The following is a 27,899-nucleotide window of genomic DNA, read 5'->3' on the forward strand; positions in this document are numbered from 1 at the left end:
GTAAGTGTTATTACCATCCATCCACTCATTCTCTTCTTCTTCTCATCCTTAGGAAGGGGGCTGGAACTTATCCCAGCCCATCTGATGCAAGACTAGTTGATAGTATTATTGATGCTTTTGCGTGTATGTATACATAATCATGTTATTCTGATCCAAATATATACATTTAACTTTTTGAAAATCTAGAAAGTTGGTCTTTTGTTGCCATGGAGACTGTTGAGATCAGTGCCACGGTTGGCTTTATAAATCACTAACAGCTTTGATGTCACATTTTTTCTTTTTGTTTGTGTGAGACAAGAATAACTAGATACAGGTCAAGGTTTCAGTTGCTATTGCAGCGTATGAATATGTTGAACCGACAGAAGAGGAGAAGATGAAACGATACTGTAGTTGCATTCTTGTCTGTTGGAAATAAAAGTCCAACACATACATCCCCTTGTTTTAAAGTTGTAAAAGTCTATTTGATGATGCGCTAAGACACTGAATTCCTGAAGGATGAGGCTAGTAAGGAGCTTAGAGTTTGAGAAAATGGATTGACTCACTTGTAAGTCAGAGTGCCGTAGTGCAGTTTCAGTGGGATTCAGTCTAGTACAGCTCAGAGAGGTCATTAGGATTCTATGCGTTTGGATCTGGGAGGTTACAGCATGTTCCTCTGTGTTTTAGAGAGAAAGGTGGATGTTGGAGTTGTTTCTCATGATGTTATGTAAGCCAGGGTTGAGACCCGGCTTTAAAGGGATAGATGACAATATTGTTGTGACTTTTCACTCACATATATATATATTTCTATCTAGTATCTTACTGTCATATACACTTCTTTATGATCAACACAGGTGTTTTGTTTTTACCTTTATGAATCGCTAAGAATTAAAACCACGCATTCTTTACTTTCTCAGTAGAAGGAAGTCTGTTGTCTGTATTTTGCATGTTTATTTATTTCTCATTTATTTTCAAGTTGTGGAAATATGTTTAAGGCAGAATTGAGATCAAGTTTACAATTGTGGCATAAGTGCTTACACCCACAGTGACCATATTACTAGCAGAAAGCATCTGATAGCCAGTAATGAATTCAGGCCCTTGCCCCATAGCTGTCTATCTAGGCCAAGATGCTGCTGGAAGGACTTATTTGCTATACCTGAATTTCTATGGGGGCAGTGTCTCCCAAAGCAGGCCTAATCTGGGATACTGACCCGTACTGCCCCAGGCCAGATCAAACTCAGGGCTGCAGCCACGGCTTTCCCACAGTCCCAGCCATGCCTCCCTTTGATAGTTTAAGGCTCAAATCCTTTAAATGTCAGGCAGACTCTGAGATACACTGCAGCTGAGGGAAAAAGCAGGCACTTGCTAGGAGCTTACATTCTCTGGGGAGAAGCAGTGTCCCACTTTGAGAATAGGGGTAGAGTACCTTCACATCACGTCAGGCAGCACTTGGAGGCTGTAGCAGCAGGTATGAGGACATTCATAGTCCCAAATGGTTTTGTGGATGTGGAGAAGTAGCTTCCATCTTACTTCCTGTCATCTCGCTTATAAAGTGATGGAGGCTAGTGGTTAAATCCAGAGGGAGTTCGGTCCAGAATGCAAGGTCCCAGCTAACATCTTGTATGCACAAAAGTGCACACAACCATCTTCTTAAATTCAAATGCTAATTTTATCTATTTGCTTAGATGTAGGCAACATTTTAGTAGCACAATATGTTCACACTTCCAGAAAGTTTCGTTTAATTCAGATCCGCATTGCAACACCTCTAACTGAAGAAATTACACGGTAATTTTCAACAGGCTCCAACACATTAACAGAAAATTCCAGCTATTTTTGCAGCATCTGTTAATATTTGTATTCAGTATAGATGTACAATGTCTCCGTGAATGTGAATAATAATAGTCTAACTACAGATGAAGTCCTCACTATTGATATACATTCAAAGTAGAATTTAATTAACTTTTTCCCCTTCATTCGTGTTGTAGTTGTTGTCCTTTAGGACGAGCTTGTAAGGCACCAAGCTTGTGTAGAAGTATTTTTAAGGATAACTTCAAGGGAACATTTGGAAGGAGAAATCTTTAATTAATTTAATAATTTAATATATAAATAATTTAATTTAATGTTTAATTACTACTGGGCAACAGGAAGAATAATATTTGTTTCACTGTGGAAGTGGAAGCATTGGGTCATTGGAAAAAAAAGAGATACATTGTAAGCAGTCAGAGCAAACTGAAAATAGAGAATGATGCAAAAATATTCTCACAGGGCTGCAGAAACAAAAGATGAAACCAAAGAAAAGTGGGAAGGAAAGAGTTGTAGCAACAGGGATACACATCCTGTAGAAGAGAAGAATAATGCATATAAAAATCATTGGTCTATTAGTCGTGTTAACATTTAGGGGTATGAAGATGCAAAGAAAGAAAAAGTTCCCCTGACCCTCAGAGCCTTCGGGAGGCTTACTCTAGCTATGTCAGGGACATTTCTCTCAGTCTCTGCTTTGAATGGTATTACGTAGTGACAAAGAAATGCGTTTGTAGGCAGCAGAAAAGGTGGGATTGCAGGTGTCAGCAAGGGTTATAAACAAATCAAATAGATCTGATCATGTGTAAATAGGGTTTGCTCTTTTTATTTTTCACGGTAATGAAATTTACTTCAGGAAATGATTATATATGACCACTGGGATCTACTTCATAAAGTTCTAGTATCATTTAAGTAGACAGATAACATAATGGAAGAGCCTAACTGTCATGTGCCTAAAGCAAAAATACGTTATTTTTATTTGACACTGAGTTTTTCAATGTTTTTCTTAGCTATCTGCAGTTATAGCTGCAAATAAGTCTCTGACAATAGAGGAGACATAGAAGAGGAAGTACTGTCAGTGTTCAGTCTTCTGGGAGCATGGGTGTATGTAGTTCATGAGGCAGATATCTTAACCACAACATCACCTTTGGGCATTTTTCTATTTGGATCTGCATCCACACACCTTGGGGAAACCGGAAACAGGACTGAAGCGAGAACCCAGCAGCTCCTCGGCTTTGCTCTCTGTCGCTCTCTCCCCGTCTCTCTCTTTTTCTCTCTGGTCTCAGAGAAAGTCTGAAGTAGGTTAGCACTCAGTGACTGCACAAGGGAGGAAATTGAAATGCTGATATAAGGAGTAGCTTGGGAGAAGATGGAGGAGCTATAACCGGGACAAAATTGCCCGGCCATGATGAGAAGGAGAGACATATCTACTTGGACACAGGGGAGTTCCTCCACTGGCCAATCACTGAGGCCTGTTGCCATCCTTTATTCTTCATTCCAGTCTTGATTTAGTGTCAGCATCAGTCTTATGAATACTTTTTTTCACCCTTTTTCTTTGCTTGTTGCCTACAAAATTGCATTGCCACACTGGGATACACTGGTTTGTGAGTGTAGGGATTTAATACACTGCAGAATGAAATGGGCATCCTCCTGCCTGTCCCCGCTCTGTTCTTATAAGAGATTACTCCAGGGACTTTGATCGAGCAACAAGAATTCAAGCTGCATCTTGGTTGGCTAAGGCCCTGTAAACAGAAAGCAACACACACACAAGTGCACAAAATACGCAAATACGTGCACACCAAGCACGACCATCTTACTGTAGTATGTTCAGGCTAAGCCATAATCTACCTCTCTCCCCGGCAGTTCTTTTATTATAGTGCTCCCTTGTGGCATATCTTCTGTATTTATTTTGTCACATTGCATAACTCTCACCATACTGTTGTGCAAGCACTGTACCTATGGCACAATAGATATAAGCATAGTTCCAATTATATACTATGGTGTAACATACCCACTGTTTAAATTGGTTAACACAAAAACAATGTACACTTCCAGGCAATCCACATCTCAAAAGCCATTTGATCAGTGTTTGAAAGACACATGCTGAGATCTGTTGACAGTTATGTTTAAGCTCTGGCTGCGTAGCAAATAGCTTGTTCTTTTGGAACAAAGGGAAGGAGACATGGGAGAGTGACGAAGACAGTCCCAATTCAAAACCCATAACATGTGGCAGGTCTGACTCTTATCAGTATGTTCTTTTAAGGGTTGTCAGTACTGAATATTTGCTACAATGCCAGGCCTGTCTACTATAAAATATTATAGGCAGTTGCATTAGGAGCAAGAGAAAATGTTCATGTTGCTGTGGTAAATTCATTTATTTTATTTTTACTTACGAATAAAGCTACATATCGAATGGTAAACACATCAAGGTCAAGATCGTATAAAATACTTGTTATTAGTATTTTCATAATCATAAAGTTATCTGTGAAAATTAGCATATCAAACCGGTTTATTCCAACTTTGTGATGGTGGCAATGAGCAGTGTAAACGTGTGTGAAATATTACAACTAGATGTCGGTAAAATTCAATTTTCTTTAAAGCAGATCTAACAGCGTTGAACTTGCAAATAAACTCATATAATTTAAAAATACCATCAAACTGTTTATCAGAGGCAAAGCTTGATTTTTCTTTTCAAGGCACTCAAACCTAACATTAGGCTTGAGAGGATGAGGTGGGAATGAGAGACAGTGGTGGAGGAGGACAAAAAAATTGTCACAACATGATAACTTAAAGAGTTGATGAAAATATGTTTGCACAAATATTGAATCGTCTTATAGTTTGAATGAGCAATTTGTGAAATTTAAAGTAAGTTATAAGTAACTTATAAGATGTACTATGTAGCCAAACTCTAGACACATGACCGTCTCAGCCACTGTATTCAAGATGATGGGGCAATATGGTGGCTTCAGCAAACTCTTATGTATTTCAGTGCATTCATTCTAAATTTGTGGAAACACATCAATTTCTTGGAAGACGTACTTACTAGGGGTGCAACGTTCGATATTTTTTTGATACAAAAAAAAATGTTCATGCCTTTTTAATTTGTCATTTATTAAAATTATAAATATATATTTTAACTCAAAAGTACAGCTTTTAAATTTAATGTTGCTGAAACAACAAAGTAATAAAATAATAAATCTATCTGATGGAGAAATCACTCATCTTTGGAAAAGAGAGTTTATTACAGAGAAATGGCTCTTTCCAAAATAAAAGCTCTACTATAAGCTTCTTCTGGGCTATATTCTCAGCAGCATATTAAACATATCAGGTCCCCATTAAGAGAATCATGTGCTAACGGCTGTCTAAATGCTTGTTGTTTTTGTCTGCTTCCACTTGTCTTTGCACTAGGATGATGTCGGAGTAAATGTGCAGTCATATTCGTTGTGTTCCCACTAGTGCTGTCAGCGTTAATCTGAAATGACGTTAACGCCACAACACGGCAAATCTCCGTTAACGAGCTACCGCGGATCGCCCCGTGTGTGGGGCTGGACGGCGTCAACACGTTAACGAGCTAACTGCGCTAACGCACTAGTTCCCACCAATGTAATTGAGCATTGCTGGCACATCCAACATACTGCTTTACTTTAGTCCATGACGCGCTTACCTTCAGGGTCATACGTCACATGAAGACCAAAATAGTTCCAAACACCAGATCTGAATGAGGGTGGGGGAGGTTCAATTTGCCATGTTGCAACGAGCTTAACTTCTGTCTGCTAGCTTGCCCTGCGCTCAGTGAATCTGCGTTCGACTACTCCGCCTAGGCTGCACTGTCGAGCGCAGATCCACTGAGCGCTCAACACAGACAGCATCGTCAGAAGGAAAGTTGATAAAATTAATTAAAAATGTTGTATTGTTCGATACATATGCGTACCGAACCGAAAGCACTGTATCGAACGGTTCAATATCGATACGAGTATCGTTGCACCCCTAGTACTTACACATCAATCAGTGTACTTTTATGAGTAAACATTATTTTTTCTATTAAATAACCTCAAAATATTACTTACTGCACCTTTAAATCTGAAGGCAATCCAAAGAAGTTGATTATGATATAAATACTTAACCATGTACGTAATCCTCAAGAAAATCAGGTTTTACCTTTAATGTGATATGCCTAGAACGTAGACAGTTTATGTTGCACTTTAATCTTGCATGGTCAGGCCTATCTAATCCGAATTTGTCCTCCAAACTATTGAAGGATTTATGTCTATAAATTGGCACAACATGCCCTATTTACTTTTATCGATTATCTCTTCCCTAAAGACGGCTGTGAGTGCTGTGAGCAGCTTTGTCTCAAGACTCTGCCAGACTTTGACCCTTTTGCCTCTCTCTGATCACCGCTGGGCAATATCAGAGCAGACTATTTTCAAAACATTTCCCTATGGAGCCTCTTAAGGAAGAGAACGGTGAAAGCAGAGGTTGTCGACTCTTTGCCCCTTTGTCTGACCAAACTCTGAACTAGCTGACTGGGGCCTAGGCAAATATAATGAGACTTTATCATTCTAGAGCTTATCTTGCTGCAGAATTTTCTGTTTCTCCGTGACCATACATCAGTTGTTGCTGCCAGTGTGCAATTGGCATCCAGCAACGACGAGATGAGACGTCGCTAACATTTCATGAAAACACTGGTTGCTGAAGAATTGGTGTATGTGCAGGATGATCACTTCAGTATTCAGTGACCTAATAAGACTAAAACAACAATCCTGACATTTGTTTTGATAGAACTCGATTATAGTACATAAACTCTTTTGCTTTATTGTTCAAAATTACAAGTCACCTAGGGCGTGTGGGCAGGTAGAAAATGATGCACTAGGAACAGAGATTAAATAGGTTTGTGGGTGTTAAGGTTAATTACCACTACTATTCTGAGATGCTGACCCTGATCAAAAGCAATGTACAAAGTATGTGTGTGTGTGGAAACACTAACCCCATGGGAGTGTATAAGTAAGCAGCCTGATCAACAGTTAAAGAAAAGGCCTCTTTGTAAAGGGAGAGACCATTTTAAATGGAATCCACACAAATGGCCCGTAAGAAGATTAAACCCTGTCCAGCTGGGAGAAGGCTCAATATCCTTCCCTGCAGGATCAACACATAAAAAAAAAACATCTTCCCATGGGTCCCTTCACTGATTGGTCCTCACACAGCACACCCTTACTAGTGCTTTCTGTTTATCATTTCAGTCCAAATGCTACATGTTGTGCACTTAGCCTTGGTTTTCACCTTGGTGTGTAGTTTTATAGCTGTGCAGCCTAAATGAATAGGTACTGACATGCATACCAGCTGAGCTCAGCAGGATAAGGATCACTTATATGCATTTACAACACTGTCAACTCACCCAGGCAGAATGATACGACATAACGAAGAAAAACACATGCAACAAATGTAAAATATTCTCTCAACCATTTATCCTGTGCATCCTGTGTATTTTTAATATCGGAATAAAATACAGTGTTATTTAGTGTAGCATCGATTAAGTAGCTTCATCAGCTATAACGCAAAACTTCAGCGCATCAGATCAGCTCATCCGTAGTACTTTTGTTTTTAAACTTTTTTTTTATGCATGCTCAAATCCCAGTGCAGTGTATGTACTTTATGCACAGCCAAAAACCTGGAGAAAAATTTGAAGGCTGAAGCATGACTCAGGTTGAAGTTAAATATGAATGCAAATGAAGCATGAGTCATTTTGGGGCAAGTGAAGACAGCTGCACTGATTAAAACTGAAACAAATTAGTTACATTGGATGGACAAGACTTGAAATATGGCAGACAGTGTCAGATGTACAGTGTCGTGAAAAGTATTTGCCCTGTTCTTGATTTCTTTGTTTTTTGCATATTTGTCACATTTAACTGTTACTGAACATCAAACAAAATATAATATTAGTCAAAGATAACCTGAGTAAACACAAAATGCAGTTTTTAAATGACGATTTCATTTATTAAGGGGGAATTAGCTAAACTTACTCGGGCCTGTGTGGAAAAAGTACTTGTTTATTTGTTTATTTGTTTATTTATAAGGAACCCCATTAGCTTCCACAACCGTGGTTGCTAGTCTTCCTGGGGCCCAAACCATCAAATACCACCAAATAAAATGTTACACAATGAGTTGGATGCAAAATGTCCACATAATTTGGCTCTTACATCCACAATAAGGTTTTACAATTCTGAAAATGTAAGCATGTAAATATTAAAAGTTATTTTAAAAAAAACCACTCAAACAAAATACACAATTTCCAATTTTTACAATACACTTGTACCCTAAACCTAATGATGTTTGTGTCACCGTTGGCAGCAACAGCTGCAATCAAGCATTTCTGAATTTTCACTCAACCTTCTTTTCAGAATAGTTTTAATTTAGTCAGACTGGAGTGTTTAAGTATGATCAGCGTGTTTAAAGTCACGCGAGATAATAGTCCGGACATTGACAAGGTCACTCCCAAACCTTCATTTTGGGTTAGAAGTTTTTGGAGTTAGGAGTTAGGAGGTGGACTTGCTGGTGTGTTTTTGGTCATTGTGCACTTGAGCTTCAGGGCACAAACTGATTGCTGGACATTCTCCTTCAGGATTTTCTGGTAAAGAGCACAGTTCATTGGTTCTATCAATTACAACAACTCCTCCAGGTCCTGAAGCAGCAATAGTAATAGCAGATCATCACACTGCCACCCCAGCATCACGTGTGACTATTGGCATGGGTTTTTTGTGGTTTTTCTGGGGGATGAGGACAAGCACTTTTGTTCTGGGTGCTTTTGTAATCTCCTAGGTGAATTGCCAACCACTCCTGGAAAGGTTCACCATTGTTCAAACCTTTCTCCATTTATTGGCAACGACTCCCACCATGGATGCTGAAGTCCTAAAACCTTGGGAATGGTTTCACAGCCCTTTTCAGACTGATAGACGTCAATGAAGTCATGATTTAACAAGTTAGGCAATTACTTTTTCCACACAGGACCAGGCAGTTTTTCCCCCTTAATAAATCTAATCATTATTTATATGACTAATATCCAAAAGAAACTGCACTGTATGTTAGCAGTGGATTGGCAGTGGATTGGTACAGAGAGCCACACTTTTTGGTATCACTGAAGTGAGAGAAAAGATGGTTGCTCTGAGATCAAGGCCATAGCTGGTGGGGTTGTTTCACCACTGAGGAATTGTTGCAGAGTGTTGGGAATGACTGTGGGCTATGCTTTGCTGACGCAAGAACAAGAATGCCTCGATTGTGCTAAAATTGTGCTCACCTGTCCCCAGAGTCCAGTGTTAGTTGAATTCAGGTTGTGGCTGTGTTGGATTTTACATCAGCACTGGATTTAAAAGCAGCAGTGGGATTTGACAGTTAATGCACCCCAGCATGATCAAAAGATAAAATTCCCATTGAAAATACACGTGTAACCATGGCTCCAGTAATGTTACTTAAAAAGTAAAACTGTCATCTGCGATGTATTTCTACATATATTAACGTTACTTTTTCACCCATTCAGTAGAAAATGTATGTATATTCAAGCAGAGTATGGACATTCCATGCACACGCTATTCACACACACAGTTGATATAAATGCATTCACCATCAGCATTAGTATTACACCCTCGGTCACTCACACAAGCCACACCCTTACACACAATTATTGCCCATGCTTAACACAGAGTAAGAGCTTTTATTACATGAGCGAAAGAGTGAGTGACATCAGGCACCCAGTATTCACCCTCCTCTCTCTGGCAATCTGTTCTTACCTAATTATTTGGGGGGGTTGGGGTTGAGATCTACCTTAATTTGCAACTATGCAGTATGCAATTAATCAAGGCCCATGCTAACTGACAGCCTTAATGGACGCACTCAGCTCCTCTGTGATTGTCTGCTTGCTGCCTCTTCCTTCAGTGCATAGCTTCAGAAGTCAGACAAGCATATCCTTCAAGAGCGGCTACACATACAAGGACACTTCCCCTGAATTGAATGGTGGGGTGGAGTGCTGAATGAGTACATTCATCTTTGCTTACCCACACCCACCTCACAGTTGCACTGTGGTAATAACTGTGTTAGAAACATCAGCCTTTGATACCGTTGCAGAAAGGTTCGTACCAAACTGATGGTTAGAATCTGGTTGGAGTAAAAATAATGTACTTTTTTGCTACTTGAATGAATGTTGTATGATTATGTAAAAGGGTAAAGCAAGTAATATCAAGACAAAGGCAAGTATGTGTGCTTTTAAGGTTTTCAAATAGTCCTCCAGCACTTAAGATTTCGACTGCACTCAGATGGAGAGTGAGGATGTTGCCTGAGGTGCAATGCGATGACAGAGATGTGGCTCCATTTTCACTTGGAAAAGAACTTTTCAGAGCAAGTCTGCATTCTTCAGACGGCCTGCCTTCTATAAAGATGTGATGGAGTGTTACATAAAGCATTAGTTCATAAAGTTGAGGGCACAATTCAAGTGTATTACAACTCCAGGGAAACCTTTTTAATTCTCTATCTCTGCTTTGGGAGTGTACGGCTCATCATGACACTTAAACATGAGAGCCCCTCTAATATATAGTCCTACACATGTGTTTTGTTTTGCTTTTTTCTTTTATTTTACCTTTTATATATCAGTCAAATACCTTCCTGCACCTCATCCACTCCTCATATACCGTTCTTGAATCGGGGAATAAAAATAGCAATGTAGTAATGTATGTGGGAAAACTTATGGCAGTGTCTGACTTGAGAAATGGTCCTTCGCCACACTAGGTAACACTTGAGGCCTTCTATGTCATTTCACATCTTTAGTGGGAACACAATGTTTGGGGTTTTTACATGGTTAAGTGCATCAGTCTGAATTTAAATCCAAACCAAGAATCACGTAAATTGCCTTTCCCACCTTTTCCCACTTTTCTTCATCTATAAAAGGCAAAAAACAGAAAAAAACTCTAAAAGAAAATATAAGAAAAAGCAGTAAACAAATCGCACATCCACATTCAATTGGGATAGATTTAGAGCCATTCTCGTAAGATTGCAAGTTGCAATCAGAATTACTTTAAGGAAGAAGCATATCTTTTTATGTGCCTCAGTGCACACTGCTCTGGACCAAGATAGAACTCAGCCATAGTTAGCGTTGTTTTTTTCAATCATTGTTTCTGCTTTATGGGTCCATAGGCAACTTTAATGGCAAATTACAGAGAGTACATGAAGATGAGTTGTTACACTGACAGCAGAAACAACGTCCAAAAGGAAAGACGGGGGAGACAACATGTGATGATGCATTACAGAAAGCAGCCTCGGTATTTTTGTTGTTTTCAACAAGAATGTTGTGAAAGAATTTAGACAACAAAGTACCAAAAAATCCCACAAAATGACAGGAGGTGTAAATAGGATCTGTAAACCTTAAGTTAATGTCATTCCTTGTATTTTTTAAATTGGAAAATACATGTATACGTTGAAAAAATCTGGATGTTTCTCAAAGATGGAAGTCCAGATAAGTTGTATGCATGTGACAAAGCGAAACTTTATTTCTATATATAAATAATTTGAAACACGTGATTTACTCTACAAATTAGTTGAGAAAGGTTTGGTATATACGTGAGTAGACCACATTCATTACAGAATGAATTTGTGCTGCTGAAAACCCAGTCTTTGTAGAGAAAAACTCAATATTGTTCCCATATTGAGTAGACATCCATGAATAGTAATTATGTGAAATCATACGACTTCTTCTTCAGGCTATTTAAATATTCTGCTACTCTGTCATGCTGTTATTGTTTCCCCGCTTATGAATAGGATGCTTCCTGGCAATGAATACTCAGAGAGAGTTTAGCCTTAGAGTTATTGTGTACTACAATGTTTGACCCTAAGAACAAATATAATTGCTTGCGTATGGAATTTCTTGCTGAAGGCTTTTGATGTTTACTGTAATGACTCATGCACAGGCTGCTAGAGATAGTTGCTGGAGTAATGCATTTAAGTTTTTAATATAATTGCATTAATGTCCTTCTATGCCATTTTGTCAGCTCAAGTTGCTGCAAGTACTGAACGGCACATGGGACATGCTAATCCAACTTCAGCAGCGTTGCTTGAGATACCAGTGACCACAAGTTTGCAAGAAGTGCTACTCCCGATAATCTGTGCCTCAGTCTTTTTGGTCTAACACCCAGATGGAAATGCTCCAGGCTTGGGGTGACCAAATACTAACCTTTGACTTCTCTGTACTTTACCTCTGACTGTGAATAAATGATTCTAAAGGGCCCCATCCCAGAGGATTAATGTGCTCAGCAAGGCTTCAAGCTGTTCACTGAGAACAGACAGAGTGAAAAATGTGCCACTGACTCTCTACAGTACAGTGATACAGTGACAGTAAGTGTTAGAACAGCACAGTTAGGAATCCTGTTGCTTTTGTCACTCAAGAATCAGCTCTGTGGCGAGGGCATTAGAGGGACCGTAGTTAGTGTCAAAGTGAGATTGAACATAATTTGCAGAACTGTGAAGTAATGAATCATAATTATCAACTTGGATAATGGCTACTCACGCAATTTACTCTGGTAAAGGTGAATTTAAAAAAACATATTCACTGGACACTTCATTAGTTACACCTTACTGGTGCTGGATTTAACCATCGTTTGCCTTCAGAACTGTCTTAATTCTTCACGGCATGCATTCAGTTCTACAGAAATTATGCAGTTTCTGCAGATCTACTGGCTGCACGTGATGATGTGGGCTTTGTGAAATAGCTTGTTATCCTGCTGGAACCAACCATCAAGAGATGGGTACACGGTGGTCATAAATAGAATAGAATAGAATAATCCTTTAATTGCCCCACAATGAGAAATTTGGTTGTAACAGAATGGAACAGAATGGAAAGGATCACCAACAATATGTGTGGCGCTGTGGTGTTAAAACGATCAACTGGTACAAAGGCAAACAAAGTTATGCTATAAAAATATCCCCCAAATCACCATTACACCACCAGGAGCTTGAACTGCTGCAGCATGGCAGAATGAATCCATGCTTTCATGTTAATTACACCGACTTCTGTCCCTACCATCTAAATATAGAAATTGAGACACCAATTTTTGTATTGTCCAGTCTTCTATTCTACTTTGGTGAGTCTGTGAAATCATAGCGTTTCCTGTTCTTAGGTCATGGGAGTGTCGTTCAGTGCCTTCTGCTGCTGTATCCCAGGTACAAGGTTTGACATGCTGTGGATTCAGAGATGCACAACATAACTTGGTTGTAATAAGTGGTTATCTGAGTTGCGATGCCTTCCTATCAGCTTGAAGTAGTCCGGCATTCTCTTCGGACTGGTATCATCATAGCAGTTTCACCCAGAGAATTACCATTCACTGGATATTTTCTCTTTCTTGGACCATTCTCTGGAAACCTTAAAAAAGCTTCTGTGATAAAATCCCAGTAGATCAGCAGTTTCTGAAATACCCAGCCCAGACCATCTAGTACCAATGACCATGCCATGTTACTTAAAAAAAAGTCTTTGTTCATTAAGCTTGGGTCCCCTACCAGAGACCTGGGAACTTCAAGGTCCTAGAACTGCGCTCTCCTAGACAGATATCTCAGATGTCATACCTGGGATCTGCTGGAGCCACCCACCCAGTTTGGGGGTCACTGCCCAAAGTACTCTGATTACAATGGGGAGCACAGTTCCTTTCACCTTTCAGATTTCATCTAACACCTCTCTAAGCCCTTGGTATTTTTCTAGCTTCTCATGTTCTTTCTTCCTTATGTTGCTATCAGTTGGTATAGCTATATCTGTCACTTCAGCCTTCTCCCTCTGATTGTCCACCACCACTATATCTAGAAGTCCAACACAATCTTAGTTTGGTCATTCTCAACCATCCGAGGGACATTAACCCATTTTTGACCTCGGGACTCCAGGCTATACTTGGCAAAGATGTTTCCGTATACTATGCCAGCCATTTGGTTATGGAAAGCAAATTTTTTTTGTTCAAGTCTAAGTCACGATATTGATGTGGGTGATCACAAGCCCATAAAGCAACATGGTAAATGGCCTGCATTTGTATAGCGCTTTTCTAGTCCCTAAGAACCCCAAAGCGCTTCACACTACATTCAGTCATCCACCCATTCACACACACATTTACACACTGGTGATGGCAGCTACATTGTAGCAACAGCTGCCCAGGGGCACATTGACAGAGGCGAGGCTGCCGGACACTGGCACCACCGGGCCCTCTGACCACCACCAGTAGACAAACATGGGGTTAGTATCTTGCCCAAGCATGCAGCCAGGAGGCAGCCTGGGATCGAACCACCGACCTTCTGATTAGTGGCTGACCTTACATGCATACAGAGTAAATCCCACTAAGGGTGCCATAATGCAGCAAGAAGTCCAGTATCTTCTTGACCATGGTTTTGCTCTTCCCAGTAATAGCTCTTGGAGCTCACCATCACTTCTCGTCCCAAAACCCGATCAAACCTCCCGTTTCTGTAATGACTTCCGAAAAGTAAATGCTGTTACAAAACCAGACTCTTTCCCACTCCCACGCTTGGATGACTTGGTCGACCGTGTCGGATCAGCAACCTTCGTGACCAAGCTTGACCTCCTAAAGGGATACTGGCAGGTTCCCTTAACTAACCGTGCATCCGAAATCAGTGTAACACCTACATGTTGAAAAATTACTTTACATCTTTACCAACAACAGCCCCAAATAATATTCCTTACAATTATGTTGTGAAACAGACTACAAAAAAAATTAGTAGTACATTTAATTTTTAATAAAATTAATCTCTATTTCATTTGAAATAATAGGATCAAACACAACATTTTACCTCAGAACATTTATGCTCCGTGCGTTAAGATTTATTCAGGCAAGCAGTACAAGCTGGGTAGTAGGTCACCGCTAGGACATGTCCACCTGGGAACACAGACACACTCACATTTCATGGAGAAGAAGAAGCTAGAAAGCACTTTCAGTAAACTCCCAGTAAACATTTACAGTTGTCCATTCATCAAATGCCAGAGAAGAGTTTATTTGTTTGCATGGTACACTTGATAAATTTCCAAGCTAAAGAAAGGTGATCCATCCATGGGGCAAAACATTTTACACTGAGGTTGAGTCAGTGATGTATCTCTGACCACAGTTGTTTCATGGGACATCAAACTTCAGAATTGCTTCTTCACAACTGAAATGTGAATAGCTGGAAGGAAACCAACCGGATATTAAACATTAAATAATTTTAGTGTGAAATTGCCATTTTCTGTTTTCTTCTGCAATTTGCCATCTATCATCTTCCCAATGTCTGCCTGTTATTGTCAGATTTGATTGCAAACAAAATGGATGCGGTTGATATGCTTTCATATTCTGATAAATTTTCCAGCAGGAAGATAAATAGTCCAGATATGTTTGTGCTTGTACAAGCATTTTGCAGGGCTAGCACATTTGTCAAGTGCTGCTGACACTGTTGTGGAGGAGTCCTCATGGATCACTTGGTATCCGGGAAGAATGTAGGCTAGAACATACGCACAGAGTCGTTTTAAATAAAGACATTCATGTATGCTTTTAAATAGGGCATTAGACCACACGGCTATGTCAAACACATTACATGTATTATCAACCCCAGTCTGTGCAAGTGTTGTTTGTCATCTGATTACCACCCACAAGGGGTGCCATACAGTCAGGGGTGAATTATGGGGTGTCCGCAGAAAAGACAGGGGTCTTTTTTAAGTTTTCTTTCCCTGATAGTTTTATGTGAAATGAATATGAATTTCCTCCCCTCTCCCTTACTGCTCTCGTTCTTTGTGCTGGTAAAGTAAACCCTTGGAGGCTGGGAGCATTGTTTAACTGTGGGGCCTAATTAAGCACAGGAGTGAAATATCAGAGTCGGATCTGAGACGAGAACGGATGGGGATGCTAACAGAATAAAGGGCTGGGTGTGTATGTGAAAGCCTCTGTCCATAGAACTGAGTATGCATTCCACAATCATCAGGCTGTGGTTCAGCGTTCCTACAGCTTGAAGTCCTAGTTTGTATTCTTGTCCACTTCTTGATCAAAAATCCCCAATGGACAGTCCTCTGCAGCTATCACTTTGGGAGTAAGGCTGGTTGGAGTTAATTAAATCTGAGTTAAGTGAAGCGGCAGAGTTGGGTAGGAGGTAATGGTTACCCATCTCCAGCTAGGACTGTAGAGCATCCTGACCAATGAGAAAGCAGGAATGATGCACTGCCTCACAACGGCACAGCCAAATAGTTAAAGAGGACAAGAGCAACATGCCGTTAAATTGAATGGGAAAGATCTTTAAGGCAGGGTGCAGCTCTCAGGCAGTGGGCAGAGCCGATAATTTCAACGTCTGCTAATCACACAAATGCCACTGAGTGCTAACAGTACCTGAACCTGATGTTTTCATATTTTTGTATCTCAGCTGGAAACATTTAGTTGTTTTGTTGTGCCTCTAAAGTCAGTCATAAAACCGTAAATGAAACAGACTTGCTGATTTAATGAGAAAGCACAGCACTCACTAATAGGAAAAAGTCAAGGAATAGTATAAACAGATTTATCACGTGTGCATCATCAGTGTTGTAATTTCTTCAGTATCTCTTCATAATTGTTATAATTATAATTAAAATTACTGGTGCAGGAAACTAAGCAGAAAAATTACAAGTTGCATGTATGAAACAGGAGACACCTTTCAAAAGCATCTGCTGGAGCTTAGCTTCATCGTTAATGTTTTGCATGTGAGCGAGAGTAGAAACATCTATATTTATATATGCTTCATACATAGGTGAGCAAGGAAATTATGTCTCAGTCAAATATATATGGAAGTCTTTTGCTTTTAATCACAATACCATGCATGCAATCCATAAATTACATTTAATTATTGTGACAAATTAAACTGCATCAATACCATAAGTAGGGCTGGGCTATATCATACTGTTCACGGTAATACCGGTGCAATTTTGGGCAACGATAGGAAAATGACATATCGCGATAGAATATGGGTAAAACGCACATGCGCAGTGCCTATGTTTACATACGCACATGGCGGCGACGCAGAATGAGAAGAGCGAAAGCGGATCATTGAATGAAACAGATGAACCAGAACTGGTTTATAAAAATGCTGCAACTTCAGTGGTGTGGAACTGGTTTAGCTTTCGTCTGTCAGATACACAACAAAGCACTATTTTTGGTAGAGCATGCTAGCGGGCCGTCGTTATTACTGTGTTGTTTGGAAAATACGGCACACTTAAAATCAATCCTTTGATTTTTCTGAAAATCGACAGAGCTCCTTATAATCCCGTGTGCCTTATGTATGAACTCTGGTTGTGTTTACTGACCTCGAAACGATTTTATGTACACGGCGCTCGAAAATCTGTCAAATGTTTTAGTGCGACTTTGCTAAGCTACGAAGCCGCACCGCTTGATGGATTGTTGGAGCGTTACGGCTATCGTAGGCGGAGCCTCGCGGAGTGATACGTACTGTGCTTCAACATAATATTACCGTATTGTGTGTGTATAACCTCTTTAAGTTTTGTGGATATTACACATGGTTATGCTGAGGATATGTTTCCACTGGATGCCAGTTTCCACTGGAAATGCCTTTTGGTTAAACTGTCAGCAAGGAATTTGCACTGTTACATTTTTATATAACTTTAATGCACATAAAAAACAGCTGCTTGTTTAAGTGAAAATACATTGATGTTTGTTTGTTTTTTGCACTAATAAAGTTGTGGAGTTGTAAAGTATTTTGTCTAGTGTCAATTATATCGTCAGTTATATCGTTATCGCAAATATCTAAATGTATATCGTGATAAATATTTTTGGTCATATTACCCTGCTCTAACCATAAGTCCACTTGTATTACACTGACTGTGCGATAGCAAGAAGATCCTTTGCATTTTTGATGTAAAGAATTAAGCTCATGTCAGTATCTACTCCCAGTTGACCCATATGGAAAAGAAATAGTAAAAACATGACTTAACTCATGAAAGTGGCCACTTTCATGAGTAAATCATATAAGGCTTACATGGTTTACTCATGAAAGTGGTCACTTTCTCATTACTTTCATATATTGTTTTAGTAAGTATCCAAAAAATACAATTTTCATTATATAATTTTTCAAGGGATCTTATATCTGTTTTTACTCTTGTATGCTTTTCATACAAGTTTCACACAAGACAGATACAAACTTTATAAGATTTATATATATCTTTTCCATATGGGGATGTTTATTGTTTGTTTACATCATGTCAAGGATGTGAAGTCTCTCTCGTCAGAGCTGATTGTACCATTCTAATAATCATGAGGTCTCGTCTTACCAGCTGAGCATTAGTTCATTTACTGACTTCACCTGAACGTGGAAAAACACCGCACGCTTTGAATTTTCTCACTGCTACAGAGTAATGAAGAGAGCTTTTTGGGACGAGCTTTCACAAAAGAACTCATTAACATTTTAAAGTTTTTGAGTTTCTCTTGTGTCACAGTGACATTTCCAGAGAAGGGTCGCGGGTGGATGAGTGCATCTTTCACTGCCGAGCTAATCTTATCTGTAGGAGTGAATGCTGCACAATGTTCCCTGCCACAGCTGATGGAATCACATTCAGCAGGGCCACCAAGACCAGCAAATTGAGGTTCATTTTATCACACTTTATATTGCAATGTGTTATTATTCCTACGAATATGGGCAAAAGGTAACAGTCGTCCACGTCTCAGATTTAGAGTTTGGCCAATCTGAGAATGACGTGGTTTGCTCAGGACTTTGCTCATGTGGTTAAACACTTTACTGCAAGGATACACTTTGGATCCAATGATAGGTTTCTTGTTTGTTCCAGTACAGAAATACAGAGAGAGGCATTCCTCTTTTGGACCATTACAGATTGTTGTAATGGTCAAGAGGTCGATGAAAAAAAGGCAAAGAACGAGATTGTCAAAGTGGTCTTGCCTCGAGGAGCGAGAACAAGGGCTTGGAGCAGAAGATGATGATGATGGAAGGTGTGATCCAATGACTGCTGAGAGCAAATCTACAGGTCTGAACAGTGGCCACTGTGTTGTCGGACAGGTAGCTTTTGAAAATTAGATTTCTTTCTCTTTTTTGCAGATGGAAGGAGGTGTTATATCTCATAGGGGACAGGATGTCATGGAGGAGAAATGTATTTTTCTTTTCTTTCCTCCAGCTTGTGGGAAACATCCACCTGGAAGTAACAGTTAGGCATGCAGCAATGCATTGTTAAATCTGACTGTGTGAGACATGACAACTAAGCAGCAGCATTGCAAAGTGAGTGTAGAAGGGGGCTAAAGGCAGTGCAGTGAAGAATTTTTTGCTTCAATTCATGCTGCACCCCAAGTTTTTCAAATTTTTGGCTGTGTTTGTGCATACAAAGGCCAATATTATGAATAATGGAAATATTGATTTATGGCTGATTTATATCAGATGTTGCATGCAAGTTTCCCTTAACAGCATTTATATAATCACTAGTGAACATCTGTAAGCCTCACTTTTGGGAGCTGATAAAAGATAAATATGAATTTCGTTAGCAATGGAAAAAAACCTTTCATTTGTAGGTTTTATTCATAATAAATGCATTACATTTGTGAGTTAACTAAATTACAAATATGCACGAGACTGCTTAGACCTGTGAAAGTATTTTTCTTTTAAACTGTAAAATGTGCTGCATCTATTTTGATGTTTTTTAGGTGGACTCGTGGGAAATCAAAGTGCATTGAAGCCCAAGATTTAAAAACAAAGTAACACTGCAAATATGATCGGTCAACATAAAAATAAGTGTCTCACAGACACATCCTTTGCAAAGTAAAAGAGTAAGGGAAGACCGGACGTGAACCAAACCACTGTAAGGTCCATATTTCAAATGTTGTATATTTAAACCAAAAGATGTCAACATATGTAATAATTAATAATACATAGCTATATATTACTGATACACTAAAGTGGCCAAAACAGTTTTTTTAAACAAAAAGTAACCTGAATGTTTGCGTCCATGTAAACACATCCATGGCTCAAAGGGTGACATAGCATGTCAATGGGCAGTTCAGCATCTTCTCAATTAATTGGGTTCTACCTTCTTTCTCTCTACCTTAACCTTGATGCCTGTCTCTATGATACCCCTATGATACATATGAACAATGTCTAAGTACACTGGACTGGTTTCACCCTTCCTTCTCTTCATAAATGTGTATCCCCTCTTTCTTACTCGGCCTCACATCCGTGCTGGGTCTCTACAGCATGCCTTACATTTTCTGTATTTGCTAGTGTTGGGTATAGGCCCACATTCATCATGACAAATGTAAAGTCATGAGAATAATGAGGTAGAACAGAAATCACCTAATTTTTCAAATAGGACTTTATTTTGCAAACCCATGTTTGAGATACCAACTTGCTGTTTCCTGTGTTCTTTTTAACATAACACATTTGGGTTTTAAAGGAATTAAACATCCCATAAATATCCCATCTGCCTCTGTGCTAGTCACTTTGCAGCCACATGCAGAGTAGAGGGCAGATTTAACAGGTTTGTGTACTCACAGTCTAAGAAGCTCGATATTCCTGCAGGTATATCTTTTTTTTTACTAGCTGTGACACGGTAGTAGTAATGTTTTCTGCAACAGTGATACAGACAGATGGGTTTTGCTTATAAAATAATAAATGACTAACCTATTGTCTATGTGATTCCTAGTGATAGGTTGACTTTTACAAAAGCAGGATTTTTTCTTCTTCTTGAGTTTGACTATATCAAATTGTGGCTTCTTTCTAGATTTTATTTAAATAACTGTACATCTTGTTGTACTTGTAATGTATGTAGCATCTATTTACATATAATAGATTTTTAAAAATATAATCTAGGGAATATTTGTGAAAATGGACCATATATAAAATATCTCAATACTAGATCACAAAAGCATGTAAGTGCTTGCTTTAACCAGTGATTACTGTAAATATTTATCTGAAGTCTAATTAGTCATCACCCCTGGTAGGCACTTTGTCCACGATTAAACAGGCATGTGGGATTATACTGTAGGTGGAAAATTTTGTTTATCTAAGGTACCGTGAGAAATGCAGAGCGTTGGATGTTGCATAGATTGTCAGTCAGCATCAGTTATTTTAGCAGTTGTTTATATTCAGGTGACAAAGCCTCTCGTGGCTAAAAGATTTGTGACTCTTGGTTATGAGGAACAAAGGATGAAATGCATTTTCAAGGAATCAGGTTGGGAAAGCAAACAAATCATCAGATTTTGATTAATGCTCGTGTCTTCCTTGCTTACTTTTTAGATGGTTGTACTCTAGGAACAGTCATTTCAGTCCTGAGTTTCTCCTGTCCAAATGTCAGTGCGCTACTCTCATCAGTGTACTAGTACTTTGAGCAACTGTATTTATTGCATACAATACATATGTTATATAAGATCAGGTTAATATACAGAGATTGTGAAGTGCAATGCTTCATGCTGCATGTCATTTGGCCTGTGAGCAGCACTTATATTTAGACTAGACTGCACATTTAAAAAGAAATATTAGATGATATCAAATAATATATATATATGTGTGTGTGTGTGTGTGTGTGTGTGTGTGTTTTAAAGCACTGATTAAATGAAAACAGTTTGTTTCTATGGATGACTTCCTTCTGGCTCTTCCTGAATCATTTCCACTTTAGTGATTTAATGTAGATAATATGTAATTTTATTGCATAAAATTGTAATATACAGCTTTTATTTAACACTACTGTGTGAAGATGCTTTCTTAGTCTGGTCAGCGAGCTTGTGTTCCACTGGAATCCTAGATACACACCACCACCATGCCCTAACCAAACCTCTACAGCTTCTTGATATCTTCAGAACACAGTTTCTCATGCTTGCCACGGAGCCTTGTCTTTAGAAAATGTCATTAAATATTTATTTTGTGGCTGTTGACTGTGTCCTGCGTAATTTGGGGGCAAGACCTTGTCACAATTTACAAGAAGGTCTCGATTAGGAATAATTGTTCTGCTCCGGTGATATGACTGGAACCTTCACTATTTTCCTCTCCGCACCTGTTCATTTCATAGTTTACCATCCATGAATATTTTTTAAAAAATACCAATATCCCTCTGGGTATTTTTAAGGCTGACTTACTCAGTGTGTGTGTGTGTGATTTCAAAAGGCTATAATTATGGGTTTGCTAAAATAACAACCTTGCAGTAAATTAAAAAATACATGGATGAATATAGAGGTTTACATACAAAACTTGCTCAGGAGTTCTCCTGCGGATGCATATGTTCATACCATAATCCAGTGTTTCCCAACCGCTGTGCCGCAGCACATAGGTGTGCCGTGAGAAATGATCAGGTGTGCCATGGAAGATTATCTGGTTCTACCTGATTGGTACTCTAAATCAGCGGTCCCCAACCTTTTTTGCGCCACGGACCGGTTTATGCCCGACAATATTTTCATGGACCGGCCTTTAAGGTGTCGCGGATAAACACAACAAAATAAAACTAGTACCGGTACCGAAAAAAAGAACATTTATTCATAACACACGTGAAAAGACCCAGGAAAACCGAGTAAACGATAAAAACGATAACAAAATAACGCTGAAAACTGATAAAAACCCTGAAAACTATACATTTCACACCTGAGCCACAATTCTTGTGGCCCAGTACCAAACGACTCACGGACCGGTACCGGTCCGAGGCCCGGGGGTTGGAGACCGCTGCTCTAAGCGACCGGCAGAACAATTGCAATGACTTCCACTAGAGGGCAGTACAACAACCTGCTCTAATTAAATCTGTTGCCAACTGCCAGTAAAACAGAAGAAGACGAAGAAGAAATTACATACTAATCATGCTGTGAGTGAGACAACGCAGCAATAGATAAATATTTGAAAAGAAAAAGTAGTCAATCTGACCGGGGTCCTGGAGAAAAATCTGACCCAGATGAAGGCCCTAGCATGAGCAGTGGTCAGATGAAAGCAAGAAAGCTATACTGGGGACAGACCCAACCAATTCCGCTATGCCTGATGTGCAGGGAAAAATTATCAATATGCTTCTTGTGACGTTTTTGTTTGGTGGTGTGCCGTGTGATTTTTCTAATGTGAAATATATGCCGTGGCTCCAAAAGGTTGGGAAACATTGCCATGATCAAACTCGTCCAATACGTTTGCAGGCATGTCTGGAGTCCCTGCAGCCACTGGTGTTGTTATGCAACCTACTGGCAACCATGTGACACTCACAATTCCCCTCTTTCAAACAGTATGTTTTTTTTGATCGTTACCAGTGAATGCCTGCAGATTTAATGGACTTCATACTTTTTTTTTTCAAAAATGAAAAACAAAGATAAACAAATATTTATTTATTCTAATGGATATGAACATGAAGTGCGTAATTCACTATCAAGTCATGTAGGTAATAAAGGGAAGCGTTAGCAAATGTGAGATATGTGTTGGGAAGTGCAAACCAAACCTGAACAATAACACAAACAAATGGAACCAGGAAACAGGAGATTGCATAGGCAGCTGGAGCAGCACCAGTCAATACGAATGCAGATTTAAATAGCTGTTCAGAGTAATGTGTTCACGTTTCCACCAGTCTCTCTCAGCTCTAACCAGGAACTTGCAAACCAGAACAGAAACAGCACCAAAGGAAAAAGTGCAGCTGTGATAAAGGCAGCATTCTGCATTCGTCATCTTTGGAAATTTCTAAACACTTTTGATGAGCTTTAAATAGCTCAGCATGCTTCAATAACTAAGTCAATCTTTCATTAGTGTAGCTGAACTCAAAAATGAGAGACTGCATTTTTCAGCAACTGCACAGTGAGCGAAAATCTATTTGGTCAGATCATGCTGATGATTTCTGTAGTATTGCATCTAAATGGGAGAATAGTTACATTACAGCAGATTGCTAATGAGTACAGTCTGTGTTTAATGACAAAACATAGATCAATGAAATTGCCCTAATTGCATTATGCAAACTCTGTGCGGAAATGAAATACGGAAAATACCATCCGAGATGAAGCTCATAATTAAAGACGAAGTAAAATCCTCACAATATATTGTGCTTTCTTCAGGTAGAAACAGTCTCAGCTGGGAAAGCAGAGCTGAAATGTCACTAGATGTCAGAGAAAAGGCCAAGAGCCTGTAAGTTCAGACGCTTTCAGGTCTTTTCTCTCCATTCTTCTCTTCATTTTGTGCACAGGCACCGACATTGTGGTTTGATTAAGAGCTCCCCGGGGTTTGGCAGAGGGAAGAGAATGTGTTTACTACAACAGTTTTATGCCATATACAATGTTCAGTTTGTGGTCCTGATTGAGCCCAGTAGGCCTATCGAGATTGCAGCCTCTGCTCTCTCTAATCCTCTGGGGGTTAATTAACCAGAATAGGTAACTAGCTAGCAGCTTCTGATTGCATTAGCAGGCAAACAGACCTATTGAATCTTCTTTGTTTGCTTCCAGTAGGTAGTGTTTTCAAAGTTTATTTGATTTTCCTTATTTGAAACTGCAATTTGGATGCAGACTGAATAACTGATGCAGATTTTTTCACTTTTATCAATTTCCACCAAGTCAGTTGTGGCTGTTTTTTCAGCTCTGATACACTTGAGAGAGATTTTTTTTGCTCAAGAGAGGAAAACGCACAAGACGAAACCAAGAATCCTGTTTTCTAAAGGACTGTTTGTGGCATATTGATATCAGTTGGCTACTCAATGAATTACTGTGGTGGTAAGACATCTTTACTTCATATTTGTGTTTAAAACATAAGTTGTTAAGCAAAAGTCTCCAATCTGTAAAGACTATTGGAGTAAATTTATATAATCTATTACTTATAATACACATAGTTCATGCTTGTAATCATACGAGCATCTAAATGGGCGCTTTGAATGGATTAATATTTGAATATAATCTCTGATAAAGAGGTGTGAGGGATCAGAGAAAGTCATACAGTGTCTTCATTCTTTTCAGTGTAATCCTCTTTTTTTTCTGTTGCTGTTTTTTAGAGTGTGCGTGTTCACTTTCGATGACATGATAAAAAACATTCTGCAGCCTAATTTAAATGCCTAGGGTCAAATAATGCTTTTTGGATTGCTCCCTTGGTTGCCTGAAATACTGCGATACTGTGAGATTGTCCCCCTCAGACAAATGCTTATTTTCGACTCACACACAGATGGGTGTAAATCCCTGTCATCTTGTTAAATCTGTGCCAGTGACACCGAACTTTACAGAAGCATCCTGATGGCAAGTGCCCTTTGTGAAAAATAAGCTTTGTGCCCGTGTCGCCTTACTAAGCTTCCTCCGTCTTACAACGTAACCTTTGCGTATACTACCCATCTTATCACCCTATTACTTGTTCGTGTGGAGTAAAGGAAGAATAGCAGGGAAGAATTGTACAGTGAGTGATGAATTCATCTTTTCTACATAATACATGCCTTTTAGCCAAAGTCTTTGTCTTCGTGAGCCAGACACCTGTTAACATGTGTGACAAGACGAAACACTAAGAAGTCTAGTTTTCCAGTTTTCAGTTTTATTTGTCACATGCAAGTTAGTGTAACCGGTGTGATTCTGCGTTGTGTCTGATAACAAAGGTAAAAGAAAGAAAGGCCTCCAAGTAAATAATTTGCCCACTCCAGCTCCTCTCCCACAGGGGAATTGTAGAAAAGGGCTGGCATTTATTTTTACATTAAACTAGAGATAGCACGATACCACTTTTTTTATGTCCGATACCGATACCGATATCATAAATTTGGATATCTGCCGATACCGATATGAATCCGATATAGTGTGTTTTTTAATCAGTAAAACTGTTTTTTTAATATCTTGCTGCTTTTTGTATAAGTTCATACTCAAGTTAAAAAACAACAACAACACTAAAGCTATTCTGTTATACCTGTATGTAAAAAAAAACACACTGCACCCAAAATATTTCATAGTTCAGCAACACTGATCAATCTAATAAAGTTAAACCTACCCCATCCTCCCTATTCTGGTATTTTAAAGAGTACTTAGCAGAAATATTAAGCAACCTAACTAATAGGGTTGCAAACTCCCAGCAAAAGAAAATAGGGAACCACCCTCTTCCTCATGATGCTTAATCAATGTAATCAACTTTAATTTGATGCAGGGTGAAAAAAATTCACAGAAATAAATTATTTTTCAAGAATAATTAAATAGATTCAACATCTTTCTTCAACAGAATTGCAGACTGCACAGATGGTATCTTCCCAAAGGAAAAAGTACTATAGCTTACTAGGGTATATTAGACTTAACAGTTACTATATACAGTAATGGACTTCTATACATTTTACATCAGATTAAAACTTTGGGTGTAAGATTCAGATAATTATTAAATAATTAAAAGCTAGATATTTTAAATGAGAATAAGAAAGAAAAGTATGTCTTTGTGCCCCCTTTTGCCTGTTCATGCCCTATCGGCCCCCCTGGCTAAACTTTGCTAGATCCGCCCCTGCACAGTTACCAGCCGTCAGCTGCATAGAAAAAGATCCTGGTCTAGAAAGTAATAATAAATAAATTATAACAACAGCTTATCAAGCTTAATAGTGCTGCTGTTGTTCAGCCGCTGGTTTCCTCTTTCTGGTGAGAAGTGGGCCAAAAACAAACAAGAGAGACGGACTCGCGACAGAAAAGCCGATCAGCTGATCATTGATCAGTTTCACGATTGAAGTAGCAGCAAGAAGAGAGAGAGAGAGAGAGAGAGAGGCAGTTGCTCTATATATCGGTTGTTAAGCTTAACGCGGGAATGCTTTACAAACATTCAGAGATGAACTTACACACTTGCTTTACTTCTCTCTGAGATAACTTCCTCGGAGATGAAATGTTTGCTAGCAGGCTACAAATACACACAGCCGCTCTATCACGTGACCACACTGCTCCGGCTCGCCATGTCGCCAAGTTTTGTGAGGTGCTTTTTTGATATTTAATGGATCGGATTACATTTTTTATTTCTCTCCGATATCCGATCCAGTAATTTTGGTTAGTATCGGACCGATACGTAACATCGGATCGGTCCATCTCTACATTAAACATAAAGTATGCATTTACACGTAACATATTTGACATAAGATAAAACAAAAACAACAACACAAAATCCGACATACCTGATAAAAAAGGTAAAAGAAAGAAAGGCCTCCAAGTAAATAATTTGCCCACTCCAGCTCCTACGACCAAATACAAACAGTGGGGAAGAGGGTTAGCTCAACCCACCACAACTTCCAAGCTAGCAAGAAGTATATATCCATGCTAGCATTTATGGCGCCTAAAACACATTTATGATACACACATACTACACACTTATAACATCTAACAAAAACAGGCTTAATAATGGCAATAATTGAACTAAAATCACAATCAGAAACATCCAGGTGGCTAAATATGCATTATATGTGTGTTTTAAAGTGTTGGAAAGAAATGACACCCACCTCTCCCACATGGGAATTGTAGAAAAGGGGAGAGGCAAAAGGGGTACACTGTATTTATAGGATTGCACCAAAGAAGAAGAAGAAAAGAATGAGGAGGGGCTCTAACTGATAATGAACATAACTACAGGCTTGGAGGTCCTAAAAGTCAGGTATAAAAGGAACAGTTTGGAGGTTTAGAACACATTTTGTGTAATTATAACAATGTGATTTATGACCCTGTTACATTAGCACAGGGTCAACATTGCAATGAAATGTGTTTGACGAGCAGCAGTCACTCTGCAGCATGGCACAGTAGAAGAAAATATAATAAAATATGATAAAAAAATAATAATATAAAAATAGTAAGGAGCAAAATATTAGAGAGACATGGTAAAAGAGAAAAGATGACTACATATATATGTATCTATAAATATAAATATATGTACACTAGTGATTAAATAAGAAAATCTTGAAAAGAAATATGACGGGAGGGTAGATGGGATATTGCACAGGAATGAGCAGCAGAAAATTACAGTATTGCACTTTTAAATATAAATATCTACTACTACTTTTAGTTGCTGTTAGCATTTTTTTACACGTTGTACAAAAGATCCTAAGAGCCTTAAAATGTGCATTTTCTGCATGCTGGTGTAGGCTTAATCTTTCCACTGTCTCCAGCGGTGAGGTGTTATGAGCATACAATGCTCGTCTGAAAGGTTTCACCAAAATGCTGAGGCTTAAGGAAAAGAAGAGCATG

The 27,899-nt window shown here is 39.0% G+C and overlaps 1 protein-coding gene across 5 annotated transcripts in view; it reads left to right on the forward strand.

The window, feature by feature from the left end:
* Nucleotides 1-27,899, forward strand: part of lingo2 (leucine rich repeat and Ig domain containing 2) — a 235,845-nt gene that overhangs the window by 164,798 nt on the left and 43,148 nt on the right. Inside the window, exons 5-6 of one of the 5 annotated variants that reach the window (XR_014876710.1) lie at nucleotides 1-20,059; nucleotides 20,114-27,025. The exons of 3 other annotated variants lie outside the window; for them this stretch is intronic. The gene's annotated coding sequence lies outside the window, so the exon portion shown is untranslated. Of the gene's footprint in view, nucleotides 27,026-27,899 lie in introns of those variants that run through there. One more of the 5 variants, XR_014876709.1, reaches the window with a different exon arrangement.

Source organism: Neolamprologus multifasciatus, chromosome 2, assembly GCF_963576455.1.
Source record: "Neolamprologus multifasciatus chromosome 2, fNeoMul1.2, whole genome shotgun sequence".
In the NCBI taxonomy this organism is placed as follows: Eukaryota; Metazoa; Chordata; class Actinopteri; order Cichliformes; family Cichlidae; genus Neolamprologus; species Neolamprologus multifasciatus.